General features: G+C 43.0%; 1 long non-coding RNA gene across 2 annotated transcripts in view; it reads right to left on the reverse strand.

Annotated features, from left to right (window-relative positions):
* Positions 1 to 18,576, reverse strand: part of LOC126072609 (uncharacterized) — a 30,155-nt gene extending 11,579 nt beyond the window's left edge. For both annotated transcript variants that reach the window (XR_007516538.1, XR_007516539.1), the window contains exon 1: positions 59 to 18,576. This is a non-coding gene — a long non-coding RNA (uncharacterized LOC126072609). The remainder of the gene's footprint in view (positions 1 to 58) is intronic.
* Between the last annotated feature and the right edge of the window lie 208 nt (positions 18,577 to 18,784).

The raw sequence follows: 18,784 nt of genomic DNA on the forward strand, positions 1-18,784 counted from the left end.
CTGCCATAACAAAATACCACAAATAGGTGGTTATAAGAACAGAAATTTATTGTCTCACAGTTCTGGAGGCTGGAAGTCCAAATCAGGGTGTCGGCCATGTTGATTCTTCCTCAGGGCTCTGAAAGAGAAGCTGTCCCATGCCTCACTCCTAGCTCCTGGTGGCTCCTGACAATCCTTGCCATTCCTTGGCTTGCAGCTCCATCTGCCTCCATCATCATATGGTTGTTTTTCTTCTGTCTAGGTCTCTGTTCTATTCTTTTATCACACACCATTCGGATGGGATGAGGATCTACCCTACTCTATCTTAAAAGACCCTGTTTCCAAACAAGGTCACATTCACAGGTACCAGGAGTTGAGACTTTGACATATCTTTTTGGGGGGCACAATTCAATCCATAACAGGAAATAAAACATGAACATGTGAAACTGTTTAGAAAAAAAGCTAAAATTAATGACAATGAAGAAAATGTTATAAGACCTGAGAGACCAGTGAGGGCTGGAAAGGATAAATTTTCAGAGATGAATCTTGAAGTAGAGCTGGATGGATAAAGTAGAACTGGGAAGGTGAAAGGGAAGAGGAAGTACATTGGTGGGAAGACAGTATTAGCCAACACTAGGAATCCAAGCCATATCCATTCACTAAGTGCCTATCTGTGGCAGATACAAAACGAAATCAGAATTTCAGTCCTCAAGGAGTCATGACTTATCTTGGACATGTCAGCCAAGTGAATTCTTCAAGCTGAAACTGGTTGGTTTTCTAGCCATGGGGCTAGGCTAGTCTCTGTCCCAGGGTACCCATCCACTGGAAGAAGGTGTATGTCTGACCCGAGGATGGTCCATTAGCATCATTGCAAAGTGGGCTTCTGGACTCCTTCCCCCTTTTGCTCCTCCAGCCCTTTTGGCCCTTTTGCAATCACCTGCCTGCATCTAATCCACATCTATTTGAACTATGTAGACAATTTTCTGTTTTTCCTAAGTGTTCTGACCAATACAGCATCCAATAAATTGATAATTTAAAAATATTTTGTAGGGTGATAGAAGTAGTTACAAGATACCAGGAAGAGGTCCTGGCCCTGCATAAGGCATGGACACTCACGGGGGTAGCAGTGAGATTGGTCTGACTGGAATAGGGATACTCTGGGGGAGGTGGCTAAGCTGTGGGGGAGAAAGCTGGGGAGATGCACTTTACTGAGTGCCTACCGCCAGATAGTCTTCCAGGCACTGGAGCTCACATTACAGTAAGCTCCAGACCTAGACAAAAACATGTAAACAAATACAGTATGCAAGTAGAAATAAGTACAAGGGAAAAAAAAAAGCAATGGAAGGATAGAGGAAAATGGGAGTAGGGGTGATACTTGGTGGTCAGAAAGAACCTATGGAAGTGCTACTTGGCTGATGTGAAGGAGCCCTCCACGTGCAGATCTCCAGGAAGAGGAAACAGTAAAGGTCCTGAGGTGGAAATAAGTACTGTGTATTTGAGCAACTGTCTTAGTCATCTAGTGCTGCTGTAATAGAAATACCACAAGTGGATGGCTTTAACAAAGAGAAATTGATTTCTTCACAGTAAAGTAGGCGAAAAGCCCAAATTCAGGGCGTCAGCTCCAGGGGAAGGCTTTCTCTCTCCGTTGACCTTCTCATCACTCTTCCCCTGGACTAGGAGCTTCTCTGCGCACGGACCCTGGGTCCAAAGGACGTGCTTTGCTCCCGGCACTTTCTTGGTAGTCTGAGGTCCCTGTCTCTCTGCTCTCTGCTAGTTTCTTTCTTTTATACCTCAAGACACAATCCAATCTTACAGACTGAGCCCTGCCTCACTAACACAACTGCCGCCCATGCTCCCTCATTAATATCATAGAGGCAGGGTTTACAACATATAGGAAAATCACAAAATACTGGGCATCATGGCCCAGCCCAATTGATACACACACTTTTGGGGTGACATAATTCAATCCATGACAAGTAACCTTTGCATGGAATGGTGGCTATTTTTCAGCTGGGTGAGGTATGTAGATTTAACCTATCTAGGCACTCCCTGGGAGCTGACTATAGGCCAAGTATGGCTTAATAAGTCGGCCTACATGACTTGGGACAATTAAAGTTGGAAGGCTTGGACCAGCTGTCCTAAAGGTAGGGTGGGTGTCTGGTCTCCAACTGCCAGTCAGGGTAAGGAGATTTTAGGGCAGCAGTAGCAGCGACATTGCGGTACAGCTTGCTAGTCTGGGTGAGCTTCGAGGTGGATAATTTAAAAAGACAAGCACTACTTACATTACTGACGCTGTTAGGACACTGGAGAGCTCACAAGCACTCTCACACACATTCTGAGGTCTGGGAGGTATGCTGGATAGTTTTCATCCCTGTACTGCAGATGAGGAAACTGGCGTGCAATGATTTACCCATGTTACATAGAGTAAGCTAAGGCAAGGCCAAGACTCAGTTTTCCTGACTCCCAGTAGACTGCTTTCCTTAAAGAAATATGTCATGTGAACCCCAGGATGTTAGGGTCAACTCTAAAACACTGACAAACGTATCTCACCCCAACTTTTATGTATTCAGTCATCTCTCTACTCACCACCTTCCATTCCCACACATACAATTTCCGGGGCCTCCATTCCTCTCAATATTCATGCTCAACTTTCTATCACATTCTTATTAGTATTAAATGAAGGTAAAGTTAAATGTGTTATTTCTACCAAGGATATTGCATTTGAATGAAGGACAAATCTTAAATCTATGAAACAAGTTGAGGTGTCTCTAGAGTAGTGCTAGATGATAGGAATATAACGGAAGCCACATTGTAATTTAAAATTTTCTGTTGTTGCTAGGTTCTGTTGAGTCAGTTCTGACTCATAGCGACCCTATATATATGTACAACAGAACAAAACAGTGCCTGGTCCTGCAGCTTCCTAATATTTGTCTCTATGTTTGAGCCTATTCTTGCAGCCACTGTGTCAATCCATCTCATTGAGGGTCTTCCTCTTTTTCGCTGACCCTCTACCTTACCAAGCATGATGTCTTCTCCAGGGGCTGGTCCCTCCTGATAACATGAAAGCTTTCTGGTAGCTACATTTAAAAAGCAAAACAAAACAAAAAACTGATGGAATTAATTTTAGTAATACATTTCATTCAATATATGAAAATATTTTAAATGTGTAACCATATGACGGAAACCCTGGTGGCGTAGTGGTTAAGTGCTATGGCTATTAACCGAGAGGTCAGCAGTTCGAATCTGTCAGCAGTTCCTTGGAAACTCTATGGGGCAGTTCTACTCTGTCCTATAGGGTCGCTATGAGTCAGAATTGACTTGACGGCAGTGGGTTTGGTTTGGTTAACCATATGAAAATATTAATGGATATTTTACATTCTTTCTTTTGTATTCTTCAAAATCTGGTGTGTATTTTACACTTATAGCACATCTTGGTTTGGACTGGCCACATTTCAAGTGCTCAGTAGCCACATGTGGCTAGTGGCTACAGTCTTGGGTAATGCCGCTCCAGAAGTAGAATTCTTAGTTTTGAGACTGACCAATGTGAAGTGCGTAGACATCTTTTGGGGCAAGGTGTTTTCTAATGTCACTCATATCACACTAGATAAGCATGTGCTAGGTCACCCCCTCCAAAAAAAAAAGGCGAGGAAAAAAAGAAAAGGAAATATAGTTGTCACCTTTATATTACAAAGGATCTCTGAGGTTATCCAGTCCAGAGGCCAGTAAATATGGCCCACTGCTTGTTTTTTTTTTTTATGGCCCCAGAAGCTAAGAATCAAAAGAATAATATTTCCTGACATTTGAAAGTTATATGAAATTTAAATTTCATAAATCCAGTTGGTTGGAGCACCTCCACACTCATTTGTTTACATGCTGTCTGGCTGCTCTTGAGCTAAAATGGCAGAGTTGAGTAGCTGCTACAGAGACATTGCCTTCTAAGCCTAAAATACTTGTTGTCTGGCCTTTTACAGAAAAAGCTCGCCAACCCCTGGCCTAGACCAGTAGCTCCCATTCTATTGATGGGGAACTTGAGGTATAGAGAGACATAGTGGCTGGCTTGAGATCACACAGTAAGCCCATGGCAGAAATGAGAACTTGGCTCCCTATCAGTGCTCTTGTCACTATACTTAAGGAGCTCTGGTGGCGCAGTGGTTAAAGCGTTTGGCTGCTAACTGAAAGGTTGGCAGTTTGGACCCACCAGCTGCTCCTTCGTGGGAGAAAGATGTGACAGCGTGCTTCCATAAAGATTACAGCCTTGGAAACTCTACGGGGCAGTTCTACTGTGTCCTAGCCAATTGCTATGAGTCGGAGTTGACTCGATGGCAATGGGTTTTTCACTCTACTTCCATGTAAGAGCAGATGAGCAGAGGTTTCTCATGACAACGATCTTTGGGTCCTTTTATATGCCTCATCCCTGTTCATTCTCACCCAAGCCTAACCTGGGTTCTAGCATGGGTGCTGTCCCTCTGTAAACTCAAGAGGGCAGCACTGGCTAAAGGGATTCCAAAGGGCAACTCTTATCCATGCAAAAACCCGAAACCCCTCCAGACAATTTCAACTCATAGCAACCCTATAGGACAGAGTAGAGCTGCCCCACATGGTTTCCAACAAGGGCTGGTAGATTTGAACTCCTGACCTTTTGGTTAGCAGTCGAGGTCTTAACCCCTGTACCACCAGGGCTCCTCTTAACCATGAGAAAGCCAAAATAGAACCAATGTATTGTTTTGTCCTTTAAAAAAAAAAAGGGGTGGAGGGTGCAGGCATAATAATGTAAATCTAAAAGGCAATTTTTTTTTCCTCCACAAATTGCCAGTTTAATTCAAGCACAAAAATTCCCCACATCTAGCTAGAAATGAAGATACAGAGGACAAATTAGTGGCAAGAGAAAGCTAGGCATTTCAGAGAAGCACCCACACAGGCATTTTAAAAGTGTTTTCTGCGTATTAGGAGAGCGTGGAGAGAGAGGAAGTTAGAGGCCTTGAAACAGTTTTAATAGGGCTAGTGGAGCTGGGCTCATGGCCCAGATTTGTCCTCTGGTTCGGAGTGGGCTAAAGAGGTTCCAGCTCTTTATTTTGGGCTGTTCAATTATAAAATGGGGCTAGTAGGGCTCAAAGCCTAGAATCAATGAGGTATTTATGAAGTATAATTAATGTTTACAAAGGGCTTCAATGTCCTCCAGATTAAAAGGTGCCCACGCAAGGTGCAGGAAGGACTGGTGTTATTGCAAGGGCAGATAAATTTTGTGGGTGTTACCACTGTTGTTGTTTAGTGGCGGGGGAGGGAGTAGGTTAAGACCATGTGGCACAATCCTTCAACGTGACCCAGAACTGGGCCACAGGAAACCTGTATAGTCAGATTTTCACATCATATGGTGTAGAGAAATTTCACTGAGAATGCATAAATCCCCAGAGGCAGAACGGTTAGCTTCATGATGCGTAATCATGCCTAAAAGAAACCTGGCAGGGCTGATTAGAAAAACACACATGGTACTTCGGGCTTTACAAGGAAGGGGACTGTGTTGCATTACTCAGCAAATATCTTTCCTCAGCCTGAGCTTGACTTCTGAGATTTTTCTGGGAATTGAGCATTCTGTCAAAGTAATCCTGAAAGACCTGGTGCTGGGAAACTGCAGGAGCGAGGCTGGTAGCCTAATTAAGTATCCCCAAATTGCAACACTTAAAAACACATATGGGAATCTCAACGAGTTCCTAATGTCTAATTCCTAAATTTAATCCTAAATTGCTCCACTGACTCCTCCTGTACAGACTGGCTAATTATATAATATCTTAATCTCCAGTCACAATGATGAAAAATGTGAAAATGATGGCATCAGTTGATTCTTTTCTCCTTGCAGGTATTCCCTCAGGACCAATGATACGGGCTTCTCATAGGAATAAAGCCTCAATATACAGGAAATTATTGTTTACTTTCAAACTTCGGCCACCAAGTATGTTACTTAGTCCCTGAAATGCATAAGAAAATGGAAAGGGTTTTTTATACAGGAAATTATTGTTTACTTTCAAACTTCGGCCACCAAGTATATTACTTAGTCCCTGAAATGCATAAGAAAATGGAAAGGCACTGAAAAGGATTTTTTTCTTATTTTTATTAGCCAGATCTTTGGTCCAGATGAATCCTATACTATTTGAGAAGACTGTATAAATTTGAAGGAGCCCTGGTGGCGCAGTGGTTAACGTGCTTGGCTGCTAACTGAAAGGTCAGTAGTTCGAACCCATCAAGCAGTTCTGCAAGAGAAAGACGTGGCAGTCTGCTTCCATAAAGATTATAGCCTTGGGAACCCTATGGAGCACTTCTACTCTGTCCTACGGGGTCGTTATGAGTTGGAATCAACTCGATGGCAAAGGGTTTGGAATAAATTCGTCGTGAAAATAAACAGTCTAATGTACTTGGGGTATGATAAATTAAGAAGGAATTGAGGAATAAACATAATAAAGTTTTGAAAAGTTCAAAACTTTATTATGGTACCTAGAAAAGTAAATCCACAACTCCAATACTGTACTTCTTTGGAAATTATAAATCAGAGAAAAGAAAAAAAGGCAATATAAAATTCATGTGCTCAGTATCGTAACTTCGGACTTAATTCATGACATTCACATAAAGGCAATTGACTTCAAAGGTTTTCTTGCCTCTGTATACTTTTGTAGTTCTGTAACACTACTTGGTTTTTGAGCCAAATCCCATTTTGTGTATTGTACACTCTATCCCCTAGCATTATCAAACCAGTTCATGGGATGTTTAGGTCTTGGTAAATAAATAAAAATTAAAAATCCAACTAATAATTATGGTTTCCATATTTATATTGTATTCACCATTTAAGGAGTCAAGAACTTGGTGGCTGTTACCCTCACCTTCCCTAAAGTAAGCATCTTAGATATGAATAGCATTTCTCAGATTATAAAGCACTTTCACATCCATCATCTCATTTGACTGGATCTTCAAAACAACCCTGTGTGGTAGATATGGCATAAATAGTATAGTTATTTCATACATTCATTAAAAAAATTAATTCAATTAATATTTATTGAGCAAAACCCTGGTGGTGTAGGGGTTAAGAGCTACAGCTGCTAACCGAAAGACTGAATCCACCAGGCGGTCCCTGGAAACCGCATGGGGCAGTTCTACTCTGTCCTACAGCGTTGCTATGAGTTGGAATCGACCCAATGGCAACCGGTTTTTTTTTTTTTTATTCTAGACAATGACCATTCTGTGGGAAATAAAACACCCCAAAACCCTGCCAAAATCATTTAAGTAACCTGCCCAAGAACATAGAAAGTGATTACAAATCCTTTTGACTGGTATAAACCAAAAAAATCAAACCCATTGCCATCAACTTGATTCCAACTCCTAACGACCCTATAGGACACAGTAGAACTGCCCCATAGGGTTTCCCAGGCTATAATATTTATAGAAGCAGACTGCCACATCTTTTTTTTCGTGAAGAGGCTAGTGGGTTCAAACTGCCGACCTTTTGGTTAGCAGCCAAATGTTTAACCACTGCACCACCAGAACTCCTTCTTACTGGTATACCAAAAAAAAAAAAAAAAAACCAAACTGCCATGGAGTTGATCCCGATTCATAGCGACCCTCTAGGATAGAGCAGAACTGCCCCATAGGGTTCCCAAGGAGCTGCTGGTGGATTTGAACTGCTGACTTTTTGGTTAGCAGCTGAGCTCTTAACCACTATACGATATCATTATTCACATCTTAAATTGGAAAAATGAAGCATAGATAACTTAATTATCTTGACTGTCTCATAGAGACAGCTCTTGCATACACTCACTCAACCACATCCGCTCACCAGCATCTGCACCCATTATCTCTGTCTTCTAGTTTTTTGCTCGATGGACTATGAATGCTGCTATTTAAAGCCAGCAGCCCCTCTCTCCTGCTTAAGGACATGGATCCAGTCAACTCTCTCCCACCCGCATCAATTCCCTACTGCATCAGCAGTGTTGTACGAAAGTGTTGTAATTTTTTCCACCTTAAAAACATACTTCTCTTGATCCCAGTTTCCCTGGCCGCTCACCCCTTACCAGCTACCACTCCATTTTTTTTTTTTCCCAGCAAAACTCCTTCCATTCTCTCATTTTAAAAAATAAGTCCAATTAAGTAGTTACTGAACAAATGCACAATAAATGAACCAGGGAATGTTTAGTGTAAAGATGATAAGTAAGTTAAAATATTCAGAGGACTTGTCACAAACCAACCAACCACAAAACTGGTTCTGCATTTCTCCAAAGGGCAGAACTATAACTAATGTTTAAGGATCAAACAGGCAGCATGATATTTATACAAACTCTTGCAATTTCCCCACTATAATGCCCACCACATTTGTTTTTTCACCTTCTTTTGAAAGGAGGTATCTTTTTTTTTTAACTTAATAATCCCCTTGGACCTCTTGAGAAGTAGAATTTTCAGGACACATCCTCCACTAACAGCAACTGACGCAGTCACAGGACCAGGAAAGCATCTCAAGTTAACTAACAGGTTTGTTAAGGAAATGGTCTTTCATTCCCCAGCTATATTTTAAATTCTTCACCAGTGATTCTCAGGAGGTGTGAGAAAAGTCCTGTCATGGATTGAATTATGTCCTCCCAAAAATGTGTATTAACTTGGTTGGGCCATGATTCCCAGTATTGTGTGGTTGTCCTCCATTTTGTGATTGTAATTTTGTTAAAGAAGATTAGGGTGGGATTTTAACACCCTTACCAGGTGACATCCCTGATCCAATGTAAAGGGTGTTTCCCCAGGGTGTGGCCTGCATCACCTTATCTCTCTCAAGAGATAAAAGGGAAGTAAGCAGAGAGTTGGGGACCTCATACCACCAAAAAAAGAAGCACTGAGAACAGTGAGCATCCTTTAGACCCTGGGCTCCCATGCAGAGAAGCTCCTAGCCCAGGGGAAGATTGAGAGAAAGACCTTCCTCCAGAACTGACAGAGAGAGAAAGCCTTTCCCTGGAGGTGACCCCCTGGACTTCTAGCCTATTAGACTGTGAGAAAATAAATTTCTCTTTGTTAAAACCATCCACTTACGTATTTCTGTTATAGCAGCAGCACTAGATGACAAAGACAAATCCCATAAAATACATGTATCAGAATCCCCCGGAGTTCTGATATTCCATTCCAGGGTGACAGTCCTCCTCAATCTCTTAAAGAATCACTACCATTATGAACCAATGTAGATGATGGAAGTATAGTGTATGCTGGGACAAGGGAAAAACAGTCAAGGACATAGTTCCAGACACTGGAGAGAGGGACATTTCCAACTTTTATTCTTATCGGTATACAGGATTCTGAAAGCAAAGCTTAAATTCAGGAATGATAAATCCGTTTTCATATAAATCACACAGCCAATCTGGTTAACTGTTACAGGTGATTGGTGGAACTGAGCAGGCTATAACATGGAAGAAAACTTATAAAACATCCAGGTATTTAATTCTTTGGACATTACCACTCTTGTGATGGAAATCAGTTTGCCACCATTGTTCTAATACCTTTACAGAAGTCCAACAAAGGCTTCAAAGTTATTGGTGATTATTGCAACACAGGCTTGAGAAACCAGGGCAAAGTCTTTGTTGTACCTCTAAGCTCTGTCATGACCTGCTGAATCACCCCAGACCACTGGTGAGATTGATGGTTATTTAAATTCCAGAAAAATCTCTCTGCTAGATTCTTTGTCCTACTGCCCAAATTCTTCCAAGTTCAGAATTTGCGTATTTTATAGGAAGTAGTATTCTTTTCTAAAGAAATCATGTTATTATTTGTGTCATTATGAAGCAGACACAAGGCTAGCAGCAGACCATATTCTGTGGGTGTAAAAATTCCTCCAGAAGTCTAAAGGTCTTAAGTTCCTAGTTCTTGCACTGATACAGCAACTTTTGGAAACTGAAAATACTTTCTGCTATCAGTCACTGGCATCTTTCCCTCCAAGTCTCACTGGAGAACTTTTCCAAAGGTCAGACTCCAGACTCATTAGTTTTTTTCTTTAATACAGTCTAATCAAGCTTTGCCCCTACCACTCCACGAAAACTGCTTTTGTCAAGGTCACCGATGGCCTCCATGTTGCTAAATCCCATGGTCAATGCTTAGGCTTCATCTTAACCTCTCAGCAGCATTTGATACAGTTGACCATTCCCTCCTCCCTTAAATACTTTATTCACTTGACTTCGACATCACCCTCTTCTGGTTTTCCTCCTACCTAACTGGTTACTCCTCTTAGTTGGCTAGCTTAAGTGAGAAACAATCTAGGGCTTTCCTGGTTCTCCTACCTTCTCTAACTACACTTACTCCCTTGGTCATCTTATCCAGTCTCAGGCTTTAAATGCCATCTACATGCTGACAACTCTCAAATCAAATATACACACACAAGCACACATGTATATCTCATACATAATACATAAAAAGGATATATATGTTTTAGTATATATATATATACCTCAACTTCTTCCTGAACTCATATATCCAGCAGTCTAATACGTATCTCTAACTTAAACATGTCCAAAACTGAACTCCTGATATTCCCTTGGAAAGCTGTTCTATGGTCTTCCCTATTTCAGTTAACTGCAACTCGATCTTTCTAGTTGCTCAGACCAAAAACCTCAAGCTCACCTTAACTCCTTTTAATCAACTCCGTGTTCAATCCATCAAAAAGTCCTCTTGGACTTAGCTTCAAAACACATCCAGAGATCCTTGGTTACTGGAACCACCACCACTTTTCACCTGGATTACTGAAAGAACCTCCTCACTGGACTCTTGCTTCTACCCTCGGGCAGCTTTTTTTCAACACTTTAAGTGATCTTCCTAAAACCTAAGTCGTATATCACGTAACGCTTTTGCTGAAAACCCTCCATGACAATTAAAAGCCAAAGTACTTTCCCTATGGTTTACCAGGTTCTACAGATCTGCCCCCTACTCCCCTTACCTCTTTGACATCCACCACTTCCTATACTCTCTCCCTGGCTCACTGTGTTTCAGCCACACTGATTTCCTTGCTTTCCTTCACGTGTGCCAGTCATGCTCCCACCTGAGGGCCTTTGCACTTGCTGTTCCCTCTGCTAGCAACCTCTTCCCTAGATTCCACATGATTTGCTCCCTTAGCTACTGCAAGTCCTTGCTCCAATGTTACCTTTTTTAAAAAATTGTGCTTCAGGTCAAAGTTTGCAGCTCAAATTAGTTTCTCATATAAAAATTTATACTCTTTGTTATGTGACCCTAGTTGCTATCCCTGTAATGAGCATGCACATTCCTCCTTTCCACCCAGGATTTCCCGTGTCCATTCATTCAACCAGCTCCTATCCCCTTCTGCCTTCTCTTCCTGCCTCCAGACAGGAGCTGTCCATTTAGTCTCATGTTTTTATCTACATGAACTAAGAAGCACACTCTTCACAAATATCATTTTCTTATAGTCCAATCTATGTCTGAAGCGTTGGCTTTGGGTATGGTTTTAGTTCTGGATCAAGCGAGTCCAGGGGCCATGTCTTCTGGGGTTCCTCCAGTCTCGACCATTAAGTCTGGTCTTTTTACTAGAATTTGAATTCTGCACCCCAATTTTCTCCTGCTGTCATGGACTCACTGTTGTGTTACCTGCCACAGCAGTCATTAGTGGTAGCCAGGCACCATCTAGTTCTTTTGGTCTCAGGCTGATGGAGAGTCTCTGGTTTATGTGGCCCCTTTTGTCTTCTGGGCTAGTATTTTCCTTGTGTCTTTGGTGTTCTTCACTCTCCTTTGCTCCAGATGGGTTGGGACCAATTGAGGCATCTTAGATGGCCGCTCGCTAGCTTTTAAGACTCCAGATGCCACGCACCAAAGCCAGATGCATAACATTTTAATAAACTTTGTTATGCCAACTGACCTAGTTCTCCCCTGAAACCATAATCTCCAGACCCCTGCTCCTGCTACACTGTTCTTCAAAGTGTTTGGTTGTGTTTGGGTAACTTCTTAGCTTTTGGTTTAGTTCATTGTGCTGATCTTCCCTGTGTATTGTCCTTCCCTTCAGCTAAGATGATTCTTGTCTGCGATCTAGTTAATTCCCCCTTCTCTCCCCACCCTTGTAACCATCAATGTTTTCTTCTGTTTAAACCTTTTCTTGAGTTCTTATAATAGTGGTCTCGTATTTGTCCTTTTGTGACTAATTTCACTCAGCATCATGCCTTCCAGATTCATCCATGTTGTGAAGATTTGCCCTTGTTCTTTACTGCTGTGTAGTATTCCATTGTGTGAATATACCATAATTTGTTTATCCATTTGCCTGTTGATGGGCACCTAGGTTGTTTCGATCATTTTGCTATTGTGAACAGTGCTGCAATGAACATGGGTGTGCATATACCTATTTGTGTGACGGCTCTTATTTCTCTAGGATATATCCAAGGAGTGGGATTGCTGGATCGTTTGGTACTTCTATTTCTAGCTTTTTAAAGAAGCACCAAATCCATTTCCAAAGTGGTTGTACCATTTTACATTCCCGCCAGCAGTGTGTAAGTGTTCCAGTATCTCCACAACCTCTCCAATATTTATTAGTATTTTTTGGGTTAATGCTAGCCTTGTTGGGGTGATGGTATCTCGTTGTAGTTTTGATTTGCATTTCTATAATGGCTAATGATCATGAGCATTTCCTCATATATCTGTTAGCTGCCTGAATGTCTTCTCTGGTGAAGTGCCTGTTCATATCCTTTGCCAGGTTTTTAATTAGGTTGCCTTTTTGTTGTTGAAGTTTTGCAGTATCTTGTAGATTTTAGAGATCACACCCTGATCAGATATGTCGTAGCCAAAATTTTTTCCCCAGTCTATAGGTTTTCTTTTTTACTTTTTTGGTGAAGTCTTCCGATAAGCGTGTTTGATTTTTAGAAGCTCTCAGTTATCTGGCTTCTCTTCTGGTGTTTCTGCAGTGTTAGTTACGTTTCGTATTCCATTTATGCCATCTATTAGCGCTCTTACCATCATCCCCAGTGCATGCAGTGGTTAAGTGCTACGTCTGCTAACCAAAGGGTTGGCAGTTTGAATCCATCAGGCGCTCCTTGGAAACTCTATGGGGCAGTTCTACTCTGTTCTTTAGGGTCGCTATGAGTCGGAATCGACTCGATGGCACTGGGTTTTTTGGTTTACCATCATCCGTATTTTTTCTTCCATGAACTTTATCGTTTTAGATTTTATATTTAGGTCATTGATCCATTTTGAGTTCATTTTTTGTGCATGGTGTGAGGTATGGGTCTTGTTTCACTTTTTTGCTGATGAATATCCAGTTATGCCAACCCCATCTGTTAAAGAGACTGTCTTTTCCCCATTTAACAGACTTTGGACCTTTGTCAAATATCAGCTGCTCATAGGTGGATGAATTTACATCTGAATTCTCAATTCTGTTCCATTGGTCTATGTATCTGTTGTTGTACCAGCATCAAGCTGTTTTGACTACTGTGGCGATTCAAATATTACCTTCGTAATGAGAACCACCCTGACCATCCTATTTAAAATTGCAACACAAAACCCAGTACCCAACACATCCCTCACTTATTCTATTTTTCTCTATATATTCACCATAGCTCTTACCATCCTTAGCATATTATTTAATTTCCTTATTATGTTTATTGTCCCCCCCCCACGCCCCCCCGTAGGATAAAGCTCAATGGAAACAGGATATTTGTTTCATTCACTGATGTAGATCCTAAGTACATGGAATAGGATCTGCCACATGGCTGATGCTCAAAAATTATTTGTTAAATAAACGAATAAAACTCCTTTCAGAAATCTTTTGAATGTATTATCTAACTAGGCGATTTAAACTATGATGGCAAAACGATAGATCGACAGGTTTCATATAATCTGCACAGCTGTTGGAATAGAAGGCTGCTTTAGGCATGACCATTTGTATTCTGACAAGACAAATTTTGGGTTTTCCAGGAGTGTTATTTTTTACACATGTATTTCTATTTTTCTAAGAAGCATACTGTTGGCTGCAAGGATTTTATTCCTTGAACTCCAATGCTTCTGAAGTGCAAGGGAAACATTTTACAACCAACTATCTGAACACTGTGCCTCAAAGGGGAAAAGACTATTACAGTATGTGGGAGTGTTAACTGCTGCCAAAAATATTTTGAAAGACTTCCCATGTTACTAAAATCTCTAAAGGAGTTCATTTATCGTTACCAGGAAAAGGCTACTATTGTTGTTAATGTTTTATATTCCCTTCTATGCCAAAGTTTGGCATAAAAAGCTCTCCTCTCGTCAAACAATGGATACTTACCTAGCATTTCTACTTATTGTTTAGAAGAACTGCACACAAGCTTCATGAAAATGCCAAAAAAAAAAAAAACACAACATACCAAAAGATCCAGAAGCATGAGCTAAAGAGGCCCTGCACACACCATTTCTATTCTGCACTGACTATCCTAAGGATCTGGGTACAATTAAAGGTTTTGGTTAACACCTAGCCTCTTTCAGGGAACACAAATGTGGTCCAAATTAACTCAGACACCTCAGTTTCAGAATAAAAGAAAAACTATGGGAACAATAAATTAGCAATCCTGGAATTCACTGGTAATGCCTGGATTGGTAAACTCAAAAATGAATGGACAGTGGGACCTAAGACTACATATACAAAGGTCATTTCACCACTGGGACAGATCATGAGATTGTGGTAATTCGAAATCTGTTTATTTGAACATGGTTCTTTGCACATTTAAAGTTTACCTGTCCAACAATATTTCAGCTTATTGATTTAGGAAGCTGGAAAATGTTCTGAGGCCAATATTAGGATGGGGGAGGAGGATTATCCCTGGATTTCTGTTCAGCTATTTTGCAAACTCCTGACCTTGGCATAAGGAACAGTACAATACTACCTCTTAAGAAAATTTAAATTGACACAATTTTTGTACAAAAAAGGGTGTGCTTTCTGTGTTAAAATTAATACTTAAAGGTGTGGATTAAGCACGTATTTTACAAATAACAAATTCTAGGAATTAGAACTGCTTAATTAAACAGATCATTCAATGTCTGTACAAAGTGAAAAAAGATTGTACAATCATTCTCGATTTCAGCTGCTCTGCTAATGAGGGGCACAATATTTTGCCTGTATTAGCATAATATATCCTAATTTGCAAATAAAACGAATAGTTTCATACTATTTTGGCTGTGCAAAGAAAAAGTAACAGCATTTTAAAAATAATACTCTTTCATAAGCTCTCCTTGCCAAAAGAATGCACATTACAGAACCCTGAAATACACAATAAAAATGTAAAGCGCTCTGCAGTGCTTTTAGTCATACTGGAACTAAAACAAAATTTGAAATCGCTGTGTCTCTCCCTCATGTTTTTTTCATCTGGAAGCCATCAAATCCAGATAGGTTCCCTCAGCAACAAATGTACTTTCCACCTTTTCATTCTATCTTTATGACTTTTATCCTATTACTAAAACAGATAACGAACACCCTATATTTACACATAGTAAGGAAACATAACAAAACGAAACACCTACTGTAGGCGTGACACCGATAAACTGGAGCCAGGAAGGGGCTGGCTCGTTTATGAACTCACGCTGTTGTGAAGAAAAACAAACCAAAAAAACCCATTAAACAAAAATACCTTGCATAAAGGCAAGGCTTGGAGACAAATTTAGCACCATCGCTCTTGAAATTTCCTGGCTTTGTTCATTCGAGCCACAACTTTGACATGAAAATGCCCAGATTTACATTTAAACATTTCCCTTGAAGTCTGAAAAACAATAGCTCTTTCAGGATTTGAAATGACACTGGAAGGCACATTATGGAGATTTTATTGAGTCAATTTGTTATTCACATACTCATAGGGGATTTTTAAAAGAAGTCAAATGGAAGATGTTTTCAACGCACAGGAATAAAATATTCCAATCTATTGTTCAAGTTTATGGCTCAGCTATAAATAATGGACTATAAAATCTAATCTGAAAATAGTTGCGCAGTGCGTGCTAACAGCCAACCAATGAGACACAACATCTCGGTTCTCCTCCGACCCACCGCACATCAAAGGCGCCACTTTTTTTTTTTTTTAAAGAGACCGCCCTCTTGATTATACTAGTTTTTAGCACCTTTGTTCGGTCTCACAGCGGCTCCCGACGCCTTCACAGGTACGCTCTGCAGTTTAACTTCTACCTGGAGAGCGCCATTACGGTTCAATTCACGGCATTCAAACGGACTTACTACTCCCACCAGCACGTCTCCAGAAAACGCCCCCATTCTCAGGGTGAAATTACAGCCGCCCGCGATTGCCTCCGAAGCATTTCCCCCTAAAATGTACTCCTTTCACACTGGAGGGGCGGGGGTGAGAAATTCCACTTTTAAAGGGCTTATGGAGCAGAAAAGATGGGGGAATTTGTACGCCCTTCTGCTGATTTTCAGGGATTCACACGACGCGCACTCAGCCCGACTCCGAGGCGTCGGTGGGAAAGACCCGCGCCTCAAGACACGGGGCCAAGAACAAAAGGGCCGTAGTCGCCCCTAGCTTCTGGGGGACACCGCCGGCGCTCTCCCCAGCGCCGCCAACGCCCCCCGACGCCCGCCAGCGGGAGTGCGCGCTCACCCCGCCCACCAAGAGAAGCGGGGGCGCGCGCGCCCCTCCCCCGCCGCCCTTCCCCCTCTGGCCGCGCGAAATGGCGGCCTCGCCACAAAATGGCAGCCGAGCCAGGCGAGGAGCGGGCGCGGGAGAAATAAAAGGCAGTGCGTACCCCTCCCCCAGCACAGAAACGGGAGCCTGAGCTGCTTTTGGCCGTTTTCAGGAATCCTTCCCCTCCTCAGCCAATGGCGCGCCCCTGCGGCCACGGAAAGGCAGGAGCCTTCGCAGGTCCCACCGACCGGCGGGGCTGAGCCCGGCTTACCACAAAGCCCCATTTAGGGCGCCTCCTCAGGCCCTGCGCCCCCGCAACCATCGACTACTTCGAGTCCACAACGACGCAGCGCCTCTGTGCGTGCACTACCTTTGCGCTTCCGGACTCCCCCCTAAAGGGGTCAAAACTGGAAAGACTAGAGCGTCGCACCTGTTGAGTAACCCCCGCCAAGGAGGTCCCCTCAGACCCGGGCGCGGGGAGGGAGCGAGCGCTTTTTTTCTAGGGTGTCCACATACTCAGCACCTAACAACAACAAACCACAAACTCGCAGCTTTAACTCCAGATCACCAAAGTTGAAAACAGGAAGAGGTAGGGGGGAAAAAAAAAACCCAATGAGGGAAAATTCAGGAAAAAGGGGTACAAGCACTCCCCAAAGCCAAGACTTTGGCAGCCACGTTGAATCCTGGAGTATTAAACCCACACTTGAGAGAGCAGCGAAGAGCCCTCGGTGGCCCACAAGTGCACAGACAGCTCCAGCGGGCGGATTTCGGCTTTCAGTCCATCATGCAAACATCCAGAGAGCATTCTAGGCTTTTCATCTCTACCCCTTGCCCTCTCCCTTCTCCCTGTGCTGAGGGGCCTTGGGGGCTGGGCACAGGCAGAGGAAGGAGCGGCTGTTTCGGTCCTCATGCTTTTTTCCCTGGCGTGAGGGTCCAGGTGGGCTTGGGCTCTGCTTTGGCCTTGGCTTGATGGTTGTATGCAGGGCGGTGGCAGGGTGCTTTGGATTTTTCGCTTCCTTTCTCTCAAGCGCTTGCTTCCCCGTGCTCCCCATCCCCCCGCTTCCCCTTGGCCGTCTTTCCAGAAACTTCTCAGGGAAACTCAGCAAAATGCCGCAGGCTCGGCCGGCACCTCCCTCCTGGCGCATGCGCAACGGACAGGGCGGCAAGCTGGGGGAGCGCGTGTGCAAGTGTGAGAGTGGTACGTGCGCGCGCGCCCGCGCTTGCCGTGCGGAGCAGCTGTCACAGTTCAGGCCACTTTTACCCCTCCCGCAACGTTCCGTAGACGCGCAAGCGCGTTGGGGCGGTGCCCCTGGCCTTTGAGGGAAGGGGGAGGGGCACGGCCAAAACGCCGAGTCGTCGCTCCGTGCGCTTGCGCACTGGATTATCGGTTCCGCGGTGTTTTTTCCGCGCCGTTGGTGGTAGCGTCTTTGAAACGAAGTGGGTCTGAGCAGCTCAGTTGTTTCATACGCACTGTTTCCTCGACTCCCATTCGCGGAAACTGTAGCTTCTTGAGAGATTATTGATTCTATACCACGGGTTTAGCCTAGGCGCTGTCGATGGACTATGTTTCTTTGACTTCCCTTTGTCTCCTTACTGCGCCATGTTTGGGTGGCTGCTGGACTCGGTGACTGGAATGTGGTAGAGCCTTCTCTAAAGTTGGGAGAACAGCCCTGGCCGAAGGACTGGGTGGTGCCTGGGCTGGCTTACATCAGGCGTTGCCTGGAGTTCTTGCTCACTAAGCCAAAATAAACCCACCCAAAAAAGGTGTTCTTTATTTTGAATGCTGCCCTTGGTTCTCCAAACAGTCGTCTGCTCAGGCTGGCGGGCTGGCTGCTAGGCTTATCCTCGATGTGTGGATGCAGACAAAGAAAAAGGCTTTTGCGTACGGCTCGGCCTCCCTTTGCAGAATTGAGCTTGGCGCGTGGTATCCATAGTAACCGCATTTCTTCTTTCTTGAGGTGCCTTTTTTCCTTTTCCTTCAGAATGTGGAAATTGGTAGGCTTGTGAATTCCTTAAAAAAAAACAAAACAAAACAAAACTCTGTTCTCCAACCTCGTTTTTGAAATAAAGCAAATTACGATTTTCTTGTCAAGGAACAGAAGTTTGTCCCCAGTTCCTCGAGTCTGAACTTTTTTTTTTTTCCTTTCCACCTTTCCTTTTGAAATACTTTCATTTACCTGCTGGAGTAATTGCCTTCTTTAGTTTGCAGTGCACCT

This window comes from Elephas maximus, chromosome 3 (genome assembly GCF_024166365.1).
Source record: "Elephas maximus indicus isolate mEleMax1 chromosome 3, mEleMax1 primary haplotype, whole genome shotgun sequence".
Taxonomy (NCBI): domain Eukaryota; kingdom Metazoa; phylum Chordata; class Mammalia; order Proboscidea; family Elephantidae; genus Elephas; species Elephas maximus.